Source organism: Anser brachyrhynchus, assembly GCF_964034855.1.
Source record: "Anser brachyrhynchus genome assembly, chromosome: 14".
NCBI classification, from domain to species: domain Eukaryota; kingdom Metazoa; phylum Chordata; class Aves; order Anseriformes; family Anatidae; genus Anser; species Anser brachyrhynchus.
Genome location: NC_137709.1, coordinates 1,531,536 through 1,548,844, shown reverse-complemented (window position 1 = coordinate 1,548,844; position 17,309 = coordinate 1,531,536).

Genomic DNA, 17,309 nt, shown 5'->3' with positions numbered 1-17,309 from the left:
CCCTGCGAAGGGGAGGCAGCAGGGCTGGCTCAGTGCGCGGGATGGGGGATGCTTGCAGCTGAGCTTTCACTAGCAGAGAGCCGGTACTATTCCTGTAATGGTTACATTTGCACCACGGCTTCCCCCTCGTTTATGTAGGTATGGTTCATTTTACTAATCGATGAAAACTCCCGGAACTTTTCTAACATCGCTAGTTAGAGTTTGGTTTATAAGTAACGATTCGTTAGCAGATGTTGGAGCACCTTAGAGCGATGTCTGGCGCCTTGGTGCTGTCTGCAGGAAATGGAACTTAGGTTTGCGTTTTAGGGCATTTTGTGACTTTTGTCCTGCTCTTTACACCCTTTCGATGGCAGCTGCCCCTTCCAGCTGCTGCTGGGCTCAGCGCTGCAGCCTGCAGAAGCCGCGCGCCGCCTGCGCGGCCCCTGGTGCCTGGCGCCGGCTCAGAGCCCTTCCAGTGTGTGCTCCCAGGAGGTGGGATCCTTCAGGAGCGATCCCGCGGCGGTTTTTAACACGGACCTGCTGCCAAGGGTTCGTGGAGGCAGAAACGAGCAGAGCCTCCCTGCAGAAGGGCCCGGCGCTACGGGTGAAGCCGGGGGGCGGCGGAGCTGCCGTGGGCCTCCTGCCTGCGGCACCGGGCCTGCACGGGGCCTTGGAGGTTTTACACCGTGGGTGCGAGGCAGGAAAGCCGGGCTGTGCTGCGGGCAGATCACTCTTTTCGCCCAAATACCGGAATCGTTTCTGCAATTGATTTTTTTTCCAGTCATTTGAAAGTTGCTCTAAGATTGCTCTTCCAGGCGCTTTCGGAAGCACGTCTTGGGATCGTACTTCTAGTTCCCATGCAAGAAGGAAAAGCGAGGCGAGGGGGGAAGGTTCAGATGCAGGGGGAACACCGCGTGCTGGAGGAAATCGAATCTGCCACGGGAGCGCGGGGCCGCCGCGGAGGAAACGTGTGAAATCTGCCCATTGTCCGCCTCTTCCGCCGCGCCGGTGGGAGCCCGGCCTGCAGTGAAAAGATGGGCGCTAATTGTCCGTGGCATCCATGGGAAAGAGGGGATTAGGCCGAGGAATAAAACCTCTACAGGGGAGACCTCCCACTTACTTAGAGACTTGTTTTTCCTCCGCTCTTGCTCTGACTGATACACGCTTTTGTTTCCAAGAAGTTGATAAATATCGCTGGGTTTTGTAATGGTTTCTGTAAGCTTTTTTTTTGGCCTTACTGCAGAAGTCCTTTCTCACAAGAAAAACGCTGCAATGGATTTATTGTTTCGTGTTGCGGCCACACAAAGCCCATGACTGACTAATTTTTCGTGGCTTCTTCAGTGGAAATGAGTCACGGGCTGCACTGCCCCAGCCCGCGCCGGGGCTGCGCACGCTCCTCGTGGCAGATGCCCGTGGTGCCCGGGGGAATCGGCCGGCGCTGCCGGAGCCGAGGGCGGTCGGAAGCACCCTGAAGGGCCCGAGGCACGGTGCTGTCTTGTCCTCTGGGGTTTCAGGTCATTTCTGGGGCGTCTGGGACTTGCTTCCCTCTCTTACAGGCCGAAGGAAGTTTTCCCGGTACCCACCGCTGTTTTCATTGCGTCACATTTAAAACATGGCATAGGTTCAACTGGGAGGAAAGAGAAACGCGTGTCTTGCAAAAAACGCATACAATGAACCCAAACTGGTAGCAGTTGGGTTAACGAGCATTTTGGAAACCTCCCTGAATGCATACGTTCCCAGGGCTGTTACGGGACGCTCGCTGCCCGTCGCACCCACACCCCTCGCAGGGCTGCTGCCGGCAGGGCCCACCGGGCCCGCTCCCTGCCCCAGCCAGCAAGGCCACATCAATTCAGCGTTTGGCTTCTCAACAGCGGATTAGTGATAGCATATCAATTTTCCTTTGAGGTGTCTCCTTTCTCAAAACAATTGTACTAGGAATCAATCTCCTCACGTGCGTTGCTGCGAAAATACTAAGCTGAGAGTTACCGTGGCCCGGAACAACGAGGAGTTTCTCTGGTTCTCTCTCCTGCAAGTAGTTCTTAGCTGGTTTCTGTGTAAAATAGTAAATGTCATTTTTTGGATGATTTATTGTGTGTAAACAAAGAGCTTTTTTTTTTTTTTAATTATTTTTTAATTCAAATCAACGGAAGTCATACTCAGTGTATGTGCTGGGCACGTTTATTGCTGCAGTTCATCAAGGCAGGTGGGTTTGCTGTAGAGCGACGGGCTCCTCAGAGCAGGAGAAGTGCAGCAGCTCTGGCTCCTGCGGCCGAGATCGCTGGTCCTGTACAAGCGTTGGGTGTCCTCTGGTCTGTGTGCTCTGATGAAGAAACATTAATTAACATCCTGGGCTCGCTTTTCCTTCACACCTCTGATAAGTGTATCGAAACCCAAGAGAAATCAGTAGGTGAGTTCGCAATTTTCTCTTCTTTCAGCACCTGCTGGGTCTTGGCCTTGGGCTGCAGGTGGTTGGGTCAAGCAGCTTTAGGGCATCCCAGCATGTACAGGAGCACTGGGACGTAGGAAGCACACCCAGAGGTTTCCTGAGACGTCGGGTGACGGTGGCACTGCCCCGGCATGGGGCTCTCGCTGCATGCCAGCCCCGTGTGTGTGCCTGGGCTGCAGGGACACTCACGAGGACAATTTCCGATTTGCTGCTTTTCTGAAATTTCTGGGTAATAAACAAAAGTGGGTCAGGGAGGGGAAGTGTTGGAGCTCGGGGCTTAGTCATTGTTTAACAAAAAAATCGATTGTGGGATGTAGCCTAGAAACTATTTTTAAACGGTAGGACTTACACAGGCATGACCCCCATTTTGCTCAGCTTAAAATATGTTAACCCAACCTAATAGCAGCAGATATAAGAAATCAAAGACTGCAAAAGGCAGGAACCTCTGCGCGGAGCATCAGAAGGGGCTGTGCCGGGAGCCAAAGGGTGCTGTGGTCATGGGGCCAGCAAAACGCTGCTCATGTCTGAGAGCCAAGCGGAACGAGCTCTGGACTGATTTTTTGGGGTTTTAACCAAATTGCTCAATACTGAGTAAGAAACCAGCATTTCCGAAGCATTCTTGGCCTCTCAGTGTGCCGCTCACCATGCCCCAGCCTCGCAGGCCGGGCATGTGCCCCTCCTCTGCTGCGGCCACGCAGGGTGGGCAGGAGCATGGGGGAAAGGGAATGGGAACGGGGCTGGGGGCTGCCAGCCCCGTGCTGGCCCTGGGCAGCTGCTCACAGCTGATGGGCAGAGCAGGCGGCCGATCCGAGGGCCGATGAGAAGAAAGCCCATCTTTAACCAGATTTTCTGTTTGTTTTTGTTGTTGCTTTAACCGAAGTGGCTGGAGCACAGTAATTAAAGGCTCAGTGGCTCTAATTGGAATAGGTTTAAACTCGAGGTCAAAATCCCTTCTGGCACTTCCTCTGCCTAATAACCATCAACAGAAATCAAACAAATCCAACTGGCTCCAGCCACTAATCTGCAACAAGCAAAGGTCGCGGCGGTGATAAGAGAGCGGAGCGACCGCAAACAGCACTACTTAAAAACATATGCCGGGACGTGCCGGAGCGCGGAGCAGCGCAGCGCCCCGGCCCCGTGTGGGCAGCAGGACGGTGTGATGCCCACGAGTGGTGTCGGGGACACAGGGGACAGAGCCAGGACCGGGCACCTCGTGCCACAGCGAGCGGTGTCGGTGCAGCGCAGGGGATGGGGCAGGCGGGCGCTCAGCGCTGTGCAGCATGGGCATTTCACCTAAATTCACGTTTCCTTTGCACAGACAAAACAGCTGGGGCCGTGATGGGGTTGGAGGAAGAGTGCTTGCACACGGGCGTTGGTTTTGGGGCGCTGTGCGCGGCACGGGGCTGAGCCCCAGCCCACCCACGGCTGCTGCTTCCTACCCACGGCCGGAGGTCACTGCCCTGCCAGGTCGCCACTTTAACTGCTCTCCTAATTATGGCCTCATCTGGACCTTTAAAGTGCTCTGGGAGGGGGAAAAGAACAGCAGAAGAAAGGAAAGGGGTTGCAGATGTGCGGGGCGGCCGGGGGCCAGCGCAGCATCCTCCTGCCCTGGGATGCTCGGCCGTGCGCCGCAGGGCCGGGATGCGGCTGGGTGCAGAGCGGGCTGTCCCTCCCTGCTGGTGGCTCTGCCCGGCCCCGCTGGGTGCCTCGAGTGACTTTTGCCTATGGGTTGTGTGGTTCTGATGCTCTGGGGCTGTCTGTCACTGCTCCCCTCCCTGACAGCCCTTGCACACACACACATTGCCCTGTGGAGCAGGTCTGGCGGTGAGGTGCTGTGCTGTGTCCCAGCGTGGATGTGGAGGGGTCCTGTGTGTGCCACCAGGCTGCCCTGCTCCGGGACCCCCAGGTGGGGCAGTGCCAAGGGGTGTGCTGCGCGTTCGGGCAAGGATGTGCTCGTGTTACTGCTTTGTTTGTAACCCTGGCGTTGCAAAGGAGATGGGAACCGCCACTGCCCCAAAACCTAAAGATTGGTTCAAGTCTGCAGGTGCAGACAGTAACGCAAGGGAGAACACAGAGCTTGGCTCTGACAATGGTTTAAAACTCCCAAATTAAAAGCAAACCCAAAACACGTCCTGAAGCTGCTGCGGATGCCCCTGCACATGTTTGGAGCAGTGGCGGAGGCAGGAGGGCAGGGGACAGCTCTGCCCGTCCCCGCGGCGCTCCCCTCCTTGTCCCAGCATTTTGGGGACCAGCTGAAGCAGCTCAACGTGAAAGTAACGGTGCCACTCTGCGGAGGGCACGGCCAGCGGGGCCTTTCCACCACGAAACTTGCCTCTGAAAGTTCTGCAAATGCCGAGAGGAGAGACGCAATTAGGAGCTTGCTTTTTGGAGAGGCAATGCTTCTATTAAGCAAGCACTCTGTTTATGTCCCCGCTAATTGAAGTAAATTGCTTTCTGCAATCAAATTGGGAAGTTCCCCTTCCGATCATGATGTGAGCTGTGCTTTAGTTCATGATTTCCAGTATTTAGTCTGCTTTTAGTGCTCTTCCCCTAATTAATTTCATGTACTCAGCCGATCTCTGTGAGCCTGCAGGGCTGTTGTTTGCAGGGCTCTGGTGCTCTTTGGAGCACCCCACAGGACGGAGGCAGGAGGGCTTTCTCTGTCTCTCTTTCCGCATCCCCCAGCCTGGTGCATCACCGGCGTAGAGCTGGGGGCGCCTGGGGACCGGCGTCGCTGCGTCCCAGCCACCGCGGCTGCCTGAGGGTGGGCTGCTGGGCGGCTGCGGGCCACGGCCTCGGCAGTGGGAAAGACATTTCTAATCCGGCCCAGCAGAAAATTGCTGTACCAGATTAGAAATTAAGACCAGCGAGCAGGCAGGAGTCACTTCTGTTTGCTGTGGTCGCAGTTGTTCCCCTCAGTGATCTTACGGCCTGTTCTCACCGTTACACACCAAAGGGAGGGAGGGCTGCTGACTGTACCGCGAGTGCCATCTCCCCCATGCCAGCGGCCTCGACGGCTGCTTGCAGCGCACACAATTGCTGCTATTCCCACTTCTTTTCCTTCTTTCCATTCTGTAGAGTGCCGTGGTGTCGTCACAAGTGTTTTTCAAGAGCTGTGTTGAAAAATAAGGCCTTATCTACAAGCAAATATGCACCATCTTAATGTAACTGGCATCTCCCTGTGTTTCAGATTCATAGCGTTTTACTTTGGTTAAGTTTAAATCGATTTTGAATTGGCATAAAATGTAAAGGAAACGAGCACTCTTGAACCAAAATAAGGACCCACCAGACTGCCCAGCAGTGCGGCAGAGCCGGCTCCCGGTGCTGCTGACGGTGATGTTGCCACCCTCGGGTGCTGGTCCCTGGTGCGGACCTGCCCGGGGTGCTCGGCCCTTTGGGAAGGGCCCACTGCAGGCACCGGTGCTGCACAGGCACGTCCCAGGTTTTTGCTTTCGCTCGTGGATTTGGGTGGCTCGCGGTGACATGAGTTACTGCCTCTGCGGCCAATAGTCGGGGAAGAGGAGCCAGTCGTATTCCAGGCTGCGACGGTTTTGTGCTGTGATGACATGATCAAAACATTAAGGATCCTGCTTCTCGGGGAAATGCAGGAATCCAAAACATCTGGTAAGTTTGTTAGTGCTTGTGTTGCCTTCCTTCGTGCCTTTGTTCAGCCCTTCCAATTACTGCTTCTAAGTATAAACTTAAAACAGAGATGAGGCTGGGCTTGTGGGGAGCATATGGACAAATGGAAAATAAACAGCATCAGGAATTCTTGGTTAATGAGCTCTTGGATGATAAGATACCACCAAAAAAAAAAAAAAAGGCAGAGGTCTCAGCTTCATCCCTGTCATATCATGAGAAGAGAACCTCGCCAACACCCACCGACACCCTGAGGCTGTGCTGGAGCACATCGATCTCACGGTGTGCCCAGACCCCAGGCAGTGGAGGATACGAGGATAGCGTCGTTGTCCGCGCTGGACCAGTGCTTGGTGGCTTATGAGAGCCTCGTGGGGCTGACACCTCGACTCAGGCCGTGGCAATGACCTTCAGCTGCTGGGTCTGCTGGACCGGGGCCTCCCAGTCCTCACGGCAGAACTGGAGCTGAGAAGACAGAGGTGTTACTGGTCTCTGCATCCCAACTCCAACAACACCGAGCTTTAAATTCCCACTGGAATTAGTAGATGAATAAGCAGTTCTGTATCTCCACATGAGAGAGGCTGGAAGTCTTCATCCACAGTATTTTTTCACCCAAAAACCTGAGGTGCTTTGAGAGATGAAATAGTTAGGCCGTGCTCACCCCTCTGTGACCACGGCTGCACCACCAGCACCTCGCCAGGGCTCAGGACCCGCTCCCTGGCGGCGCTGCTGTTGGAGGCAGCTGCGGGCTGCAGCAGGCACGTCCCGGCAGGAGGCTGTCGGGGTTTTATGGATTAACACCGAAACCCAGCAGGACTTCTCCCTCTGCTGTGGGCAGCATGCCGTCCCCGAGCCTGTCCCACCAGCAGCAGCCGGCGGCGCAGGCCCCGCGCTGGGTCTCCGTAGGCAGCGCCTGTTCCCCTTTGGCCCCTCTCGATGTGCACGATATTAATTACCCCAGCTGAACAACAGGAACCCGGCCCTTCCTCCTCAAGTTCAAGGTTCCTGTCTCTCCTTCTTCCTGACAGAAGGATGGATGTTTCCTCACACTCGAGGGAGCAGCCACCCTCCGAGCTTCGCTGCGCGGCTGCGGCGAGGCTGCTGCCTGCATTACTTCTGGTGTAGGGCTGCTGGTGAGCAGCGCGCACCTCGCACGCCCCGCGTGTCCGCCTGAGCCACGTGGCAAGGCGTCCATCCCCGCGTGCCTCGGCTGCCCAGGGCTGATCCTAAGCGCTCCTAAAACTCCCCCGAGTTTCCCCAATGACCGTTAACAGCTCCTGGAGTAAACTGACGGCCAGCGTTTCACGTGTGCACGTAGATATTATTTTTTCAGCCTCACACCAACAGACTCGTTGGAGGACGTGGTGTGTTCCCACCCAGACACGGCCGGGAGCAGTGGCAGACGGACGCAGGGGCACTGGGGCTGTGCCGGGGCTGCCCACACACAAGAGCATCACGCGGGGTCCCCGCTGCCCCCCGGGGGTGCCCGGGACCCTTGGCTCACGGGGCTGCTGTCTGGTGAGGATTTACTGAGGGACAGACGGACAGACATCGTGTCGGGGGGGGCGAGGGGGAAACCCGCAGCCCTCTGGTCGTGCTGTGTGTGAAGGAGAAGAGGAGGGACGCGGAGCTCTTTGCTTTTCACACGCTGTTTCTGTGCACGAGCGTTGAGGATTTCTGTCCCAGCGACGGGGCAGGAGCACCGGCCTGTGCTGGGCATCGCCCCGGGGCTGCGGGGCACCAGGGGCTGGTCGGGGCCGTGCTGCGAGCGGCTCACCTGAGCCAGGACAGCCGCTGGGCACGGGCAGCCTTACGCCGTCTCCTTCCAGAAGCAGCGGGAACGCAGCGCCAATGCAGCCATCGCTTCCTCTCCCGGGCCAAAACGCTACTTAAGCATTAAACCTCGCTGACCAGCACGAGGTGACAGGTTTTGGTCCAACTTGGAAGCGATTAGTTAGAAATCAAAGAAGCGAGCGCATTGTTTGTTACCGCTTTATCCTTTTTTTTCCAGGGGAAATTGGGATTCTTTAATTGGCTCAGCTGGAGAAAAAAAAAAACAAAAAGCAGATCAAACAGCCAGTGAGCTGGAACAACAAAGGAATGTCCTGGTATTTCTTTTTCCAAGTTTAGAAATGGAAGTCAGGGCAGCCTTGGGATTTGTGGAAATTCCTCTGTGCATTGTTACGAGGTGGAGGAAGTGGTTTCGAGTGCAGCTACTGGTTTCGGCGCTGGGAGCGGGGTCGGTTTCCACCGGGGGAGCCGCTGCTGCCGCTGCTGCCCGCACCGGGTGCCCCTGGCCGTGCTGGCGCGGGTGCCGCCTGGTGCCGGGCGCAACGCCACCGACATTTCCCCGCTGACCCAGCGCACGGGGCCGACACCTCGCACGGGTGTCGCGGGGAGCCCCGGCCCCCCCCCCCCCGCCCCCTCCCAGGGCTTTTTTGATGGCACGAGGCCTAGGAAAATAAGTGGAAACATTTTTCCATTCCTGCTGGTATTTCTTTCTCGCAGCTGCTTGGCACAGTTGGAGCTGGAGCGGGGTGTTTTCAGTGCACTATCAGCTTCTCAAAGAGCCGTTCCCATTTCCACGCGGAGCTGTTCCTGTGGCCCTGTGATATAGATCGCGCTTTTAAACTGTTACTGCTGGTTTTCAAATGCCAGAGGGTCATTAGTAACAAAACGCCTACCATTCCCCCAGGTAGGTTATAAATACATTGGAGGGGAGAGGAGAGGGATCCTGCTTTAACACACACATGCTGTTTGTTTTCCGTGTTGCAATATAGGGGTTTTGTTGTGTTTCTTTTTTCCTTTGGCAAGCACGTCAGTGCGGCTGGAGGACGAGCCCTGCTCCCCGCCGCCTGGAGCTGGGCTGGAGCCGAGCGGGGCTGGGAGGCAGGAAACGGACTGGGACTGGGACTGGGACTGGGACTGGGGCTGGGGCTGGGGCTGGGACTGGGACTGGGGCTGGGGTTGGGGCTGGGGCTGGGGCTGGGGCTGGGACTGGGGCTGGGGCTGGGGTTGGGGCTGGGGCTGGGGCTGGGGCTGGGGCTGGGGCTGGGACACACGTGCCATGCCGCAGTGTCCCTGGGGGCGAACCCCTGCTGGGCAGGAGGCAGGAAGCCCGTTGGCTCCTGCCAAAAACCAGCCTCCTCCAGAAAGTCCTCGTGGCTCCACGGAGGCCGGCCGAGCTGCGCCGTGCCCCAGGAGCTCAGACCCTGCCCTGCTGTGGGCTCCTGCTGCAGCAGGCCGTTGCTGCAGGTGGGCCCCTGGGAGCACCTTGCGCTTAAAATTCCGATTTTTCTGTTTGTGTTTCAGGGAAATTACAGCTCTGCGGTAGGGGGGCAGCGGGCAGCCGCATGGGGCTGCGGAGGGACAGAGCCAGCGCGGCACAAAGGTGCTGTGAGAGCACCAAGCGCCGCCCACGGCGATGCAGTCCTCCGTGTCAGCTCAGAAACAGGGGATGGTTTTTAAGTGGGCATTTATTTTTTCCATACTTGACTGCTTTTTGTTCTAATGTTTTAATTCAGTTTCTTCCTGCAGTCACAGAAGTGCTCTGGAAGTTAATATAAAACAGTATTACATTTTTGTGTGTTTTGGGTTTTTTGTCTAAGCTTTTATTAGGCTTGTCATGCAAGTCATCACGCAAAAATGTAAAAGGAAAAATGATGTGTGTGTGTGTGTGTTCGTACTGGCGACCAAACCCAAGCCCCATCGATACACGAGGCAGGGAATTGTTCTTTGTGTTTCAGGGAAATTAAGTCCTGCCCGAGGAAGCCCTCGGGGCAGCGAGTGGTACCGATTGTTTTATTCGTGCTCTCCGATGAGATGTCACCCTCGTGTCCCCGAGCCCACCGCAGGCTCTCGGATATTAAGGTGCTGAGGCAGGGCTGTGTCGGGTGCTGTGTGAGAGGAGCTTGAGGACGACAAGAAGATCATCCTCTTCTGAGAACATGCAGATTTACAAGGATTGTCTAGGCAGTTTAGCTGCAGGAAAACAAGCCTTCAAATGTTTTTTTCTTAGGCTTGGTTCAGTCCCTTGTCACCCCAGCGGGCAGGAACTCTGTCGCTGGGTACTCTGGAACTCACACTTTCTTTCATCCCACTTATTCCCTACAGAAACGATCTTTGTTTGGCAAAGAGTGGAGAATGCAAGGTGAACCGAAATGCTACAGGGAATGTCTGGCTGGAGGGTGCATCCTTGGCCGGTTGTACTTCATCCGGAAGAGAAAAGGAAAAATGCGAATGATTCTGCTACCTGACAGGCTATGCAAGAACCGAGAAGCTAAATATTTAGTGGTTTTAATTCAGGGGAAAGGAAAGGGATTTGGAGAGCCAAGGAAGCAGGTGCACGTGCGCGTGCGGGGCAGGGAAGCACCACGCAGCGGGGGCTCGCGAGCTGCAGCAAAAGGCTGCAGAGACCCAGGGCTGGAGGAGCTCTGCCAGCGCCAGCGATGTGCGGCACAGCCCCGTGCAGCACGTGCCGAGCTGGATGGGGGGGGAAACAGTGTAAATATACGTGCTGTTCTTAAAGAAAAACATCCTCTGTGTCCTTGAAAAGTGGAAATGTAGGAGGAACAGACAAAAAACAGAGTGAATCGTATTAAAGCGATGTCCCCCTCTGTATCTACCCTGCATCTGACTTCTCCACTGCAGTTTGGGGTCTGATGTTTTCTCGCTAAACTCCAAAGTCCCTTTTGCTGAGTATTGTGCCCATTAACAGGGATTAACTAGAAGACTTGACACAGATGTCTGATCTCCCTGTCCCCAAACCATCAAATACAGAAGTGCCACGGGCACTGCAGACGCACCCCGCTCACTCCCCACGTGCCGCACAGCGTCCCGCACCGGCCCCGCTGGTCGCACGGCTGCCCGCAGAGGACTCGGCTTTGTTGGAGGCAGGGGACAAAAATTTCCTGAGGACTCCTTTTGCCGGTGCCGTCAGCTGTGGGGCAAACACCGTCCAGCAGTGGGGTCCTCGCCTCTGCTCCCAGCCGCCCCCCGCCCGGGGCTGGCCGCCTGCGGGGCTCCGTGGCACAGTGGGGCCGGGGGCTGCTGGTGCGGGGGCTGCCGAGGCTTGTTCTGCACTTAGCGCGAGCATGGAATTATAACACTTATGGTTATCCCAGGGTTTTTAACTCCCTTGTTTCTTCCAGACTATGTAATTTTGGGGGTAGCCTTTTTGTTGTAGCGTAATGGTTATTATAATAATTTTATTTCCAGTGCTCGTGGCACGGAAACCAAGAAATCCAGAGGGAGCAGGGAAACCGTTTCTGAACTGACAGAGCGAATCATGTGAATCGAGCAGGAATTTAAGTAGAGGTGAGCTGTCGAGAGCAGCCAGCACGGAGAGCTCCCGGTTCCTGTGACTCCTCCAGGCTGAAAAAGCAGCCGCCGCCTGCTCTGCTGTGCCCGGCCACCTCCAGAAACCGCGGAGCGGGCCAGTGGCCAGCGGCGCTTCCCCAGGAAAAAGTCAACGAGGGACTTTTGAGAGTAAGCACACGGGAGCTGATCTCCCCTGAGCTTTCGGGAGTGCTCGATGCTGTCACATCAGGGCGCTTGAACACCGCTCTCCCAAAGCCTGGGTGTTGTGTGCTAGTATCAAACCCCATTTTAGAGCATCTTGCACTTTTTATTCATATTTTTGTCTCTACACACAATGCTGGTACTGAAAGTCCCTAAATACACAGACGTGTTTCATCACTGCTTTAAATGCAGCCTGGATGGGATGCTCAAGGCTGGCCCTGGTCGGAGAGAGCCTGGGTGGCTCCCCTTGAAGCCAGCTGAACTCCAAAACCGTCTGAGCGTCTGTGCTGGGCGAGGCGCTCACACGGACACCAGCGAAGCTTGCCCTTCCTGCCAGTGGGAACCTGGTTCTCATTTGTGGATTCCGGCTTTTTTTCAGGCAGAAACTGTAAACCCCGAGCGAGTTTCAGCCAGGAAGCATGGGCTGAGCATCCTTCCCTCGGCCTGAAGGAAGCTTTTGCACATGCTCTGCTGAACCAAAGGGGATGGTCCCTGCTCGTGGCAGTAAGCAGGTGCCCTGCCGCTGTCCTGCAAGTCCCACCAGCAAACTGGAGGGGAAATCCTGGCCCTCCCGTGGCAGCGTGGGCAGTGCTGGCGTGTGCGGAGGCGGAATGCGGCGCTTGGTTTCCCAACGCCCCGGCACTGAGAGGTTAAAGTGGCTGGGACTTAAAAAAAAAATACGTGCAAGAAAGAAAATCCTCATTTGCTGAAGAGAGAAAGGAAGGGGGGGGGGGGGGGGGGAAGTTGTTTGTTAATAATAAAGAATGAGCTTCTACAAAGACCTCGTGTCCAAAGCTCTTTAACTTTTCCTGGCATTTCCCATCCATTCCATTGTTAAGCCCTCCGCTGTCGGAAAGCAGCGCCGGGCCAAGGCGCTCGGTGATCTCATCGCCAAGGCTCGTGCAGTCGCCTCTGTTTACGCGCCGCGCAGCATTTGCTCCTCAGATTTGGTTTCCTACTTTGAAGAAAAAAAAAAAAAATTCTTTCATTTGTGCAGCGGGCTCCCCCCGCCCCGGGCGCTGGGGCTGTGAGGAAAATAGCACCTCGGTGGTTTTCAAGGAGAGGATGGCCCACAGTGGATTCCCACAATTTATAAGAGGAGACAGGAAGGCCTTAGTGACTCATAAACACCAGCAGATTCTGTGTATGAGTTTCTCTTTGTTGTTTGTTATCCTTAATTTCATGGTTTTCCTTCTTTTGAGCGTGTTTGTGTATTTTAGACGATGCCGTCGTTCAGTCGGGACGCCGTGCGTGTGGTTCCCACACAGGAGCAGCGCTGCCTGCCTTACGGCGCCGCTCAGCCGAACGCCAAGAGCCGCCAGCGGGAGCCCCTCAGGGCTCCGCTCTGTGCCACGTCCCGACACGCCGACCGTGGGGCAGGGGCGAGGAGCGAGGGGGACGTTTCTGTGGCCTGTGTCAGGACCTGGCCGACAGGAGCGGCCCCTCCTGCAGGCAGGGTCACGCTGCCCAGCACCGCTCCGCAGCGCCCAGCCTCCGGCTCCTCAACCGAGCAGCCCCGGGCCCAGGCACCCGTGGAGGTGGTTTCATCCTGCTGGGAAGCCAACGCGTTACGAGGCGAAGCCCCTTTTCAGACGAGGCGTTTCACCTGCGTAAGGCTTTATTTCACCACGCAGCCTGGCTGTCAGCTGTTGGACTGCCGAGCCGCAGCCGCCGAGTGCCTGCGTGCTGGGAGCGGCTGTCGGCTGCGGGTGCATCTCCGTGCAAGAGGTGGTCTGAAAGAGCCTTTCATGCTCTTCTCTGGACTTGGGGACAATAACGGAGCAGCTGTTTAAATATGCCTGAAATTTCAGAAACACACAGGCAAGCAGTAAGCTTTCCCAAGGTGGCTGAGTAATCTTGTTTGCTTTAGCATTTTAGTCCCCCAATTACCCAAGTGAAGGATATTGCCTCTTTAAACAGAGTTCAAAAAGCCCAAGAATTTTTTATAAATAGCTCACATCCTCTTGATAACAACCAGGCTGCTATTTATTGCCCACTTCCCCTCAGACAGACAGGTCAGAGTATTTAAAATCGCACTTCCCATGAAATCCAGAGGAACTTGGTTTTCCAGGTTCCTACAATTGTTTGTCATTCTGGGTTTCCTTTGCAGTTTACAACATTCAGCCAGGCTAACCCTGAAAGGAGCTGGCCACGGGACTGTTAAGGTATATTGCTGCTTAGTTGGAGTCCTAATACACATTTTCCGCTTGCTTCTTTGGGACTGAAAGACAAGCCCATCACTTCCCGGCAGCATGGGGTCTCTCCAATCCGTTTTTTTATTATCCCAGGACCCCACTGAGTGCTCTCTGTCCCTATTTCACATCCCCACCTCCTGCTCTCTCAGAAGCCACGTGGCCGAAGCCCTCTCTCCTGGCTTGGGCAGGTGGGCATGCAGCAGCTGCCACTTTTGTCCGTTTTGGGCGTCTCTGACGGGACAGATCTCCGCTTCTCAGCTGGGGCTGGCTGCTTCCAGCATCTCGCCTTTCAGATAGAGCATTTAAGCTCTTGCAGAAGATGAAGATTGGTAAAAACACATTCCAATCTCCCCTCTATCCAGGTGTGTTTGAAAGTAAATTACGCTGCCCCGCTCCCTGGGCGGCCGGCGGGGTGAAATCCTGGCTGTGCTGCTCTGAAACCTCGGCGAGCTCCGCTGCTGTTCTCCAGGCTGAAGGTGCAGAGGGTGGGCTGGGCTCCGGGCTCCGGGCTCGCAGCCTGGCGACCCCCAGCCCCACGCTGCGGCACGCGGCTGCTGCTGGCTGACCACCAGCTGTGGGCATCTTCACACCAGGGAGACCCAAAGGCTGTTTTTTATTATTATGTTTTTTTAATTTTATCCAGGCTATCTCCTCCAACCAAGACTTTCTCAGTTTGCTGTTTGTTTTTCAGCTTGCACCCAGCTTGAGCACAGACTCCCCGGGTCCTCCACTTTGCAGCTGAGGTTTCCCCACTGAGGCGCTACCCGCACCGTCTCCGTCCTTCCCTGCAGGCGGGGGCTGGATACGGCCCGGGGCTGGGAGGGGTGGCCGCAGGAGGGGGCGGTGGGGGCCTCAGCACCCGACACCGGGGGCTGTTGGCATCAGGGAGCAAAACAAAATGCAGAGGCAATTTATCGCGGCCATTTGTCCGCCGCTCGCAAATTGCCGACCCTCGCAGGTGTGTGACCCCCCCCGGCACCTGCGTGCCCGCGGGAGCCAGCTCCTGGTGGGGACGGGGCTGGCGGCTGGCCGAGCGCTCCGGCCCCGATTCTCGCTGCGTGAGCGCTGCCTCGTGCACCAGAAACCGCTCGTCACTGGGAGATGCTGACTTGCATGCGTGGGAGCGGGTGCCCCGAGCGCTGCCCTCGCAGCCCCTGCACCTGGGAAGCCAGGCCTGAAAGCGAGCTCCTGTGTCAGCCGTGCAGTCAGGCATGTGGAGCTGCTGCCTCTAAAACAACTGTTTTTTTTTTTTTTTTTTTTTTTTTAAAGACAGGCCAAGCAGACCTTGAATCTCCTACCTCATTTCCATGCAAACACAGCAGAGATGCTCATTAGGGGAGCTGCTCTGAATAATCCCTCTCTCATTTCGCATGGGCGTGCACCTGCGCACCTGCTGGCGTGCGCACGCACGGCGAGAAAATGTCTGTGTAGCTGCAAAGGGATAAAATAAAATCCCTTACTGGAAGAAGGCTGCTCAGCACCAGGGCCACCGCTGGGACACAGGCAGGCGGCTGGGAGCAGGCGGCACGGGAGGGCCGGATCCTGCCCGCTGCTCAGGGGTGCGGGGCGGCCCCAGCCCGAGCCCCAGCCTGCCCGTCGGGCAGCCGATGCCTGCTGCAGCTGCTGGCTTTTCCTGGATCACGCCGCTCCTATTGTTCTTCTCCTTCTTGCAGAGGCTTCTCACCACGGAAAAATGTGTCACGCTCCCCAGCACAAAAACAGGCTCGGGGCTGCCAGTAAACGACAGCCCCACCGTCGGCGCTTTGTTTAGCCTCTGCGAGGAGCCGCGTTATCGCGGGGTTTGTCTGCAAGGATGGATGCGGCTGGAGGATGGGGGTAACTGGAGGATGGGTGGCCCAAAGCCGCTTGGTTGTCTCCCCATCCCACCCTCCCACTGCCCGCAACACCGAGAAACCTCACACGTCCTCAGGGCTTCTTCTTAACCTTGGGAAAATCTCAGCGTATCTATTAAATGCATATCTAAGTGAAATATTTTCAAATGAAATATCAAAATTAGCTTTTTATCTAATTTCTGGAAGTTTCTGCCCATTTTCTCAGAATAAGTGCATTGCTTAATAGGTAGTTTGCATGCTTTGATTCGCCAGAAATTCCCTTTTTGGTCAGAACTCCAACAGCTGTGGTTCCTCTTTGGACCTGCCAGTGAACCACGGAGTCAGTTATTCCCAGCTCTGCGTCTCACTTTGCCATCTTATAACCCGTGCTCATGGTGCTGGAATTGATTTCCTTTGATGGTCAATTATTGAAAATTAATTTGAAAAAAAGGTGATGATTTTGACTGAAAAAGTATTACTTTTACATCTACCAGTCAAACCAACAAGACGGTGCTGGTCTGCTTCCAGCAGAGACACGGACACTGGGTCGATGTGTTTAAAGCTTTATGCACAAGACTCCAACCAGTGCTGCCAAACTCAAGTTTACATTTACACATCCTGGCTAGGTATTTTTTAAAAAAACAAAACCAAAAACTAAACAACACAAAATATAACGAGTTCAGCACCTTTCCCCCATTGCAAACCTTTCGGCATCAGGCGTCACGATGCGTACAGTGCAGTGATTGTCTCTCTATCTGATGCAGTGACTAATGCAACCTTATTTTTCAATAATATTCTTTGAGGCCAGGTAAACCACCCGGGCTACCTGTGTGGATGACACAAATCATGGCGTTTCTTTCAGTGAGTCACAGGCTGAGCTCCACAGCTCATGCAAATGAACAACAGGAAGGGTAACAAATAAAGCAGGCCCTTTATTTTTAGCAGCCTGGCTTGCTGCTGGTGACACGGGAGGCAGCTCTGGAGCTGGCGGGAGGCAGCGTGGCGAGAGCGGGGAAAATCCGTGCCAAGGGGCAGAAAAGGCAGAAGCCTGAAGAAAGGAGGCTCGGGAGGAGTTTCTGCAGCAGAGAGGCAGTGCAGGAGGCACTTTCTAATGCCTGGGGGGATGAGGAGAGCTCTGCACCCCCTGACGCGGATGCACCCAGCCTCACGGTGCGGCAGACCTGGGGGCCGCGAGAGGCTCACGCCGCCACGCACGGGCGAGATGCCGTCGGTCCTGGGAAATACAACAGGGCCTGCAGCTCCCTGCCTGTCTTGGAGACTCATAAATGAGGAGGACGACACCTGCCCGAGGCCACCACGTGCTGTCCAAGGCAAGGGCAGGCTGCGGAGGTGGCAGCGGGAGGCCGAGCCCCGCGGGCTTCTCCCTCTGACCCCGTCCCCGTCCGCTGCCGGCCGGACCCCGGGGCAGAGCGGAGCCCGCCTCTGGCTGACTGGCACTCAAAGGCACGGGCGCTTCTCCTGGAAACGAGAGCACGGCAGTGGGGAACGGGGGCTGAAAGGCTGGGAGAGGCTTTGTAGGACGCGTGTCAGCAAAATCCCTCCACGTATTGGTACCGCTGGCTTTATTTTTCATTTCCAGCCGTGTTTTCAAACCGGGGGTCGAGCTTCAAGCTCTGAAGAAGCAGCGTGACTCCACTGCGAGTTTCTCCATGGTTTGTCAGGGCAGAGGGAAGGAGGGAG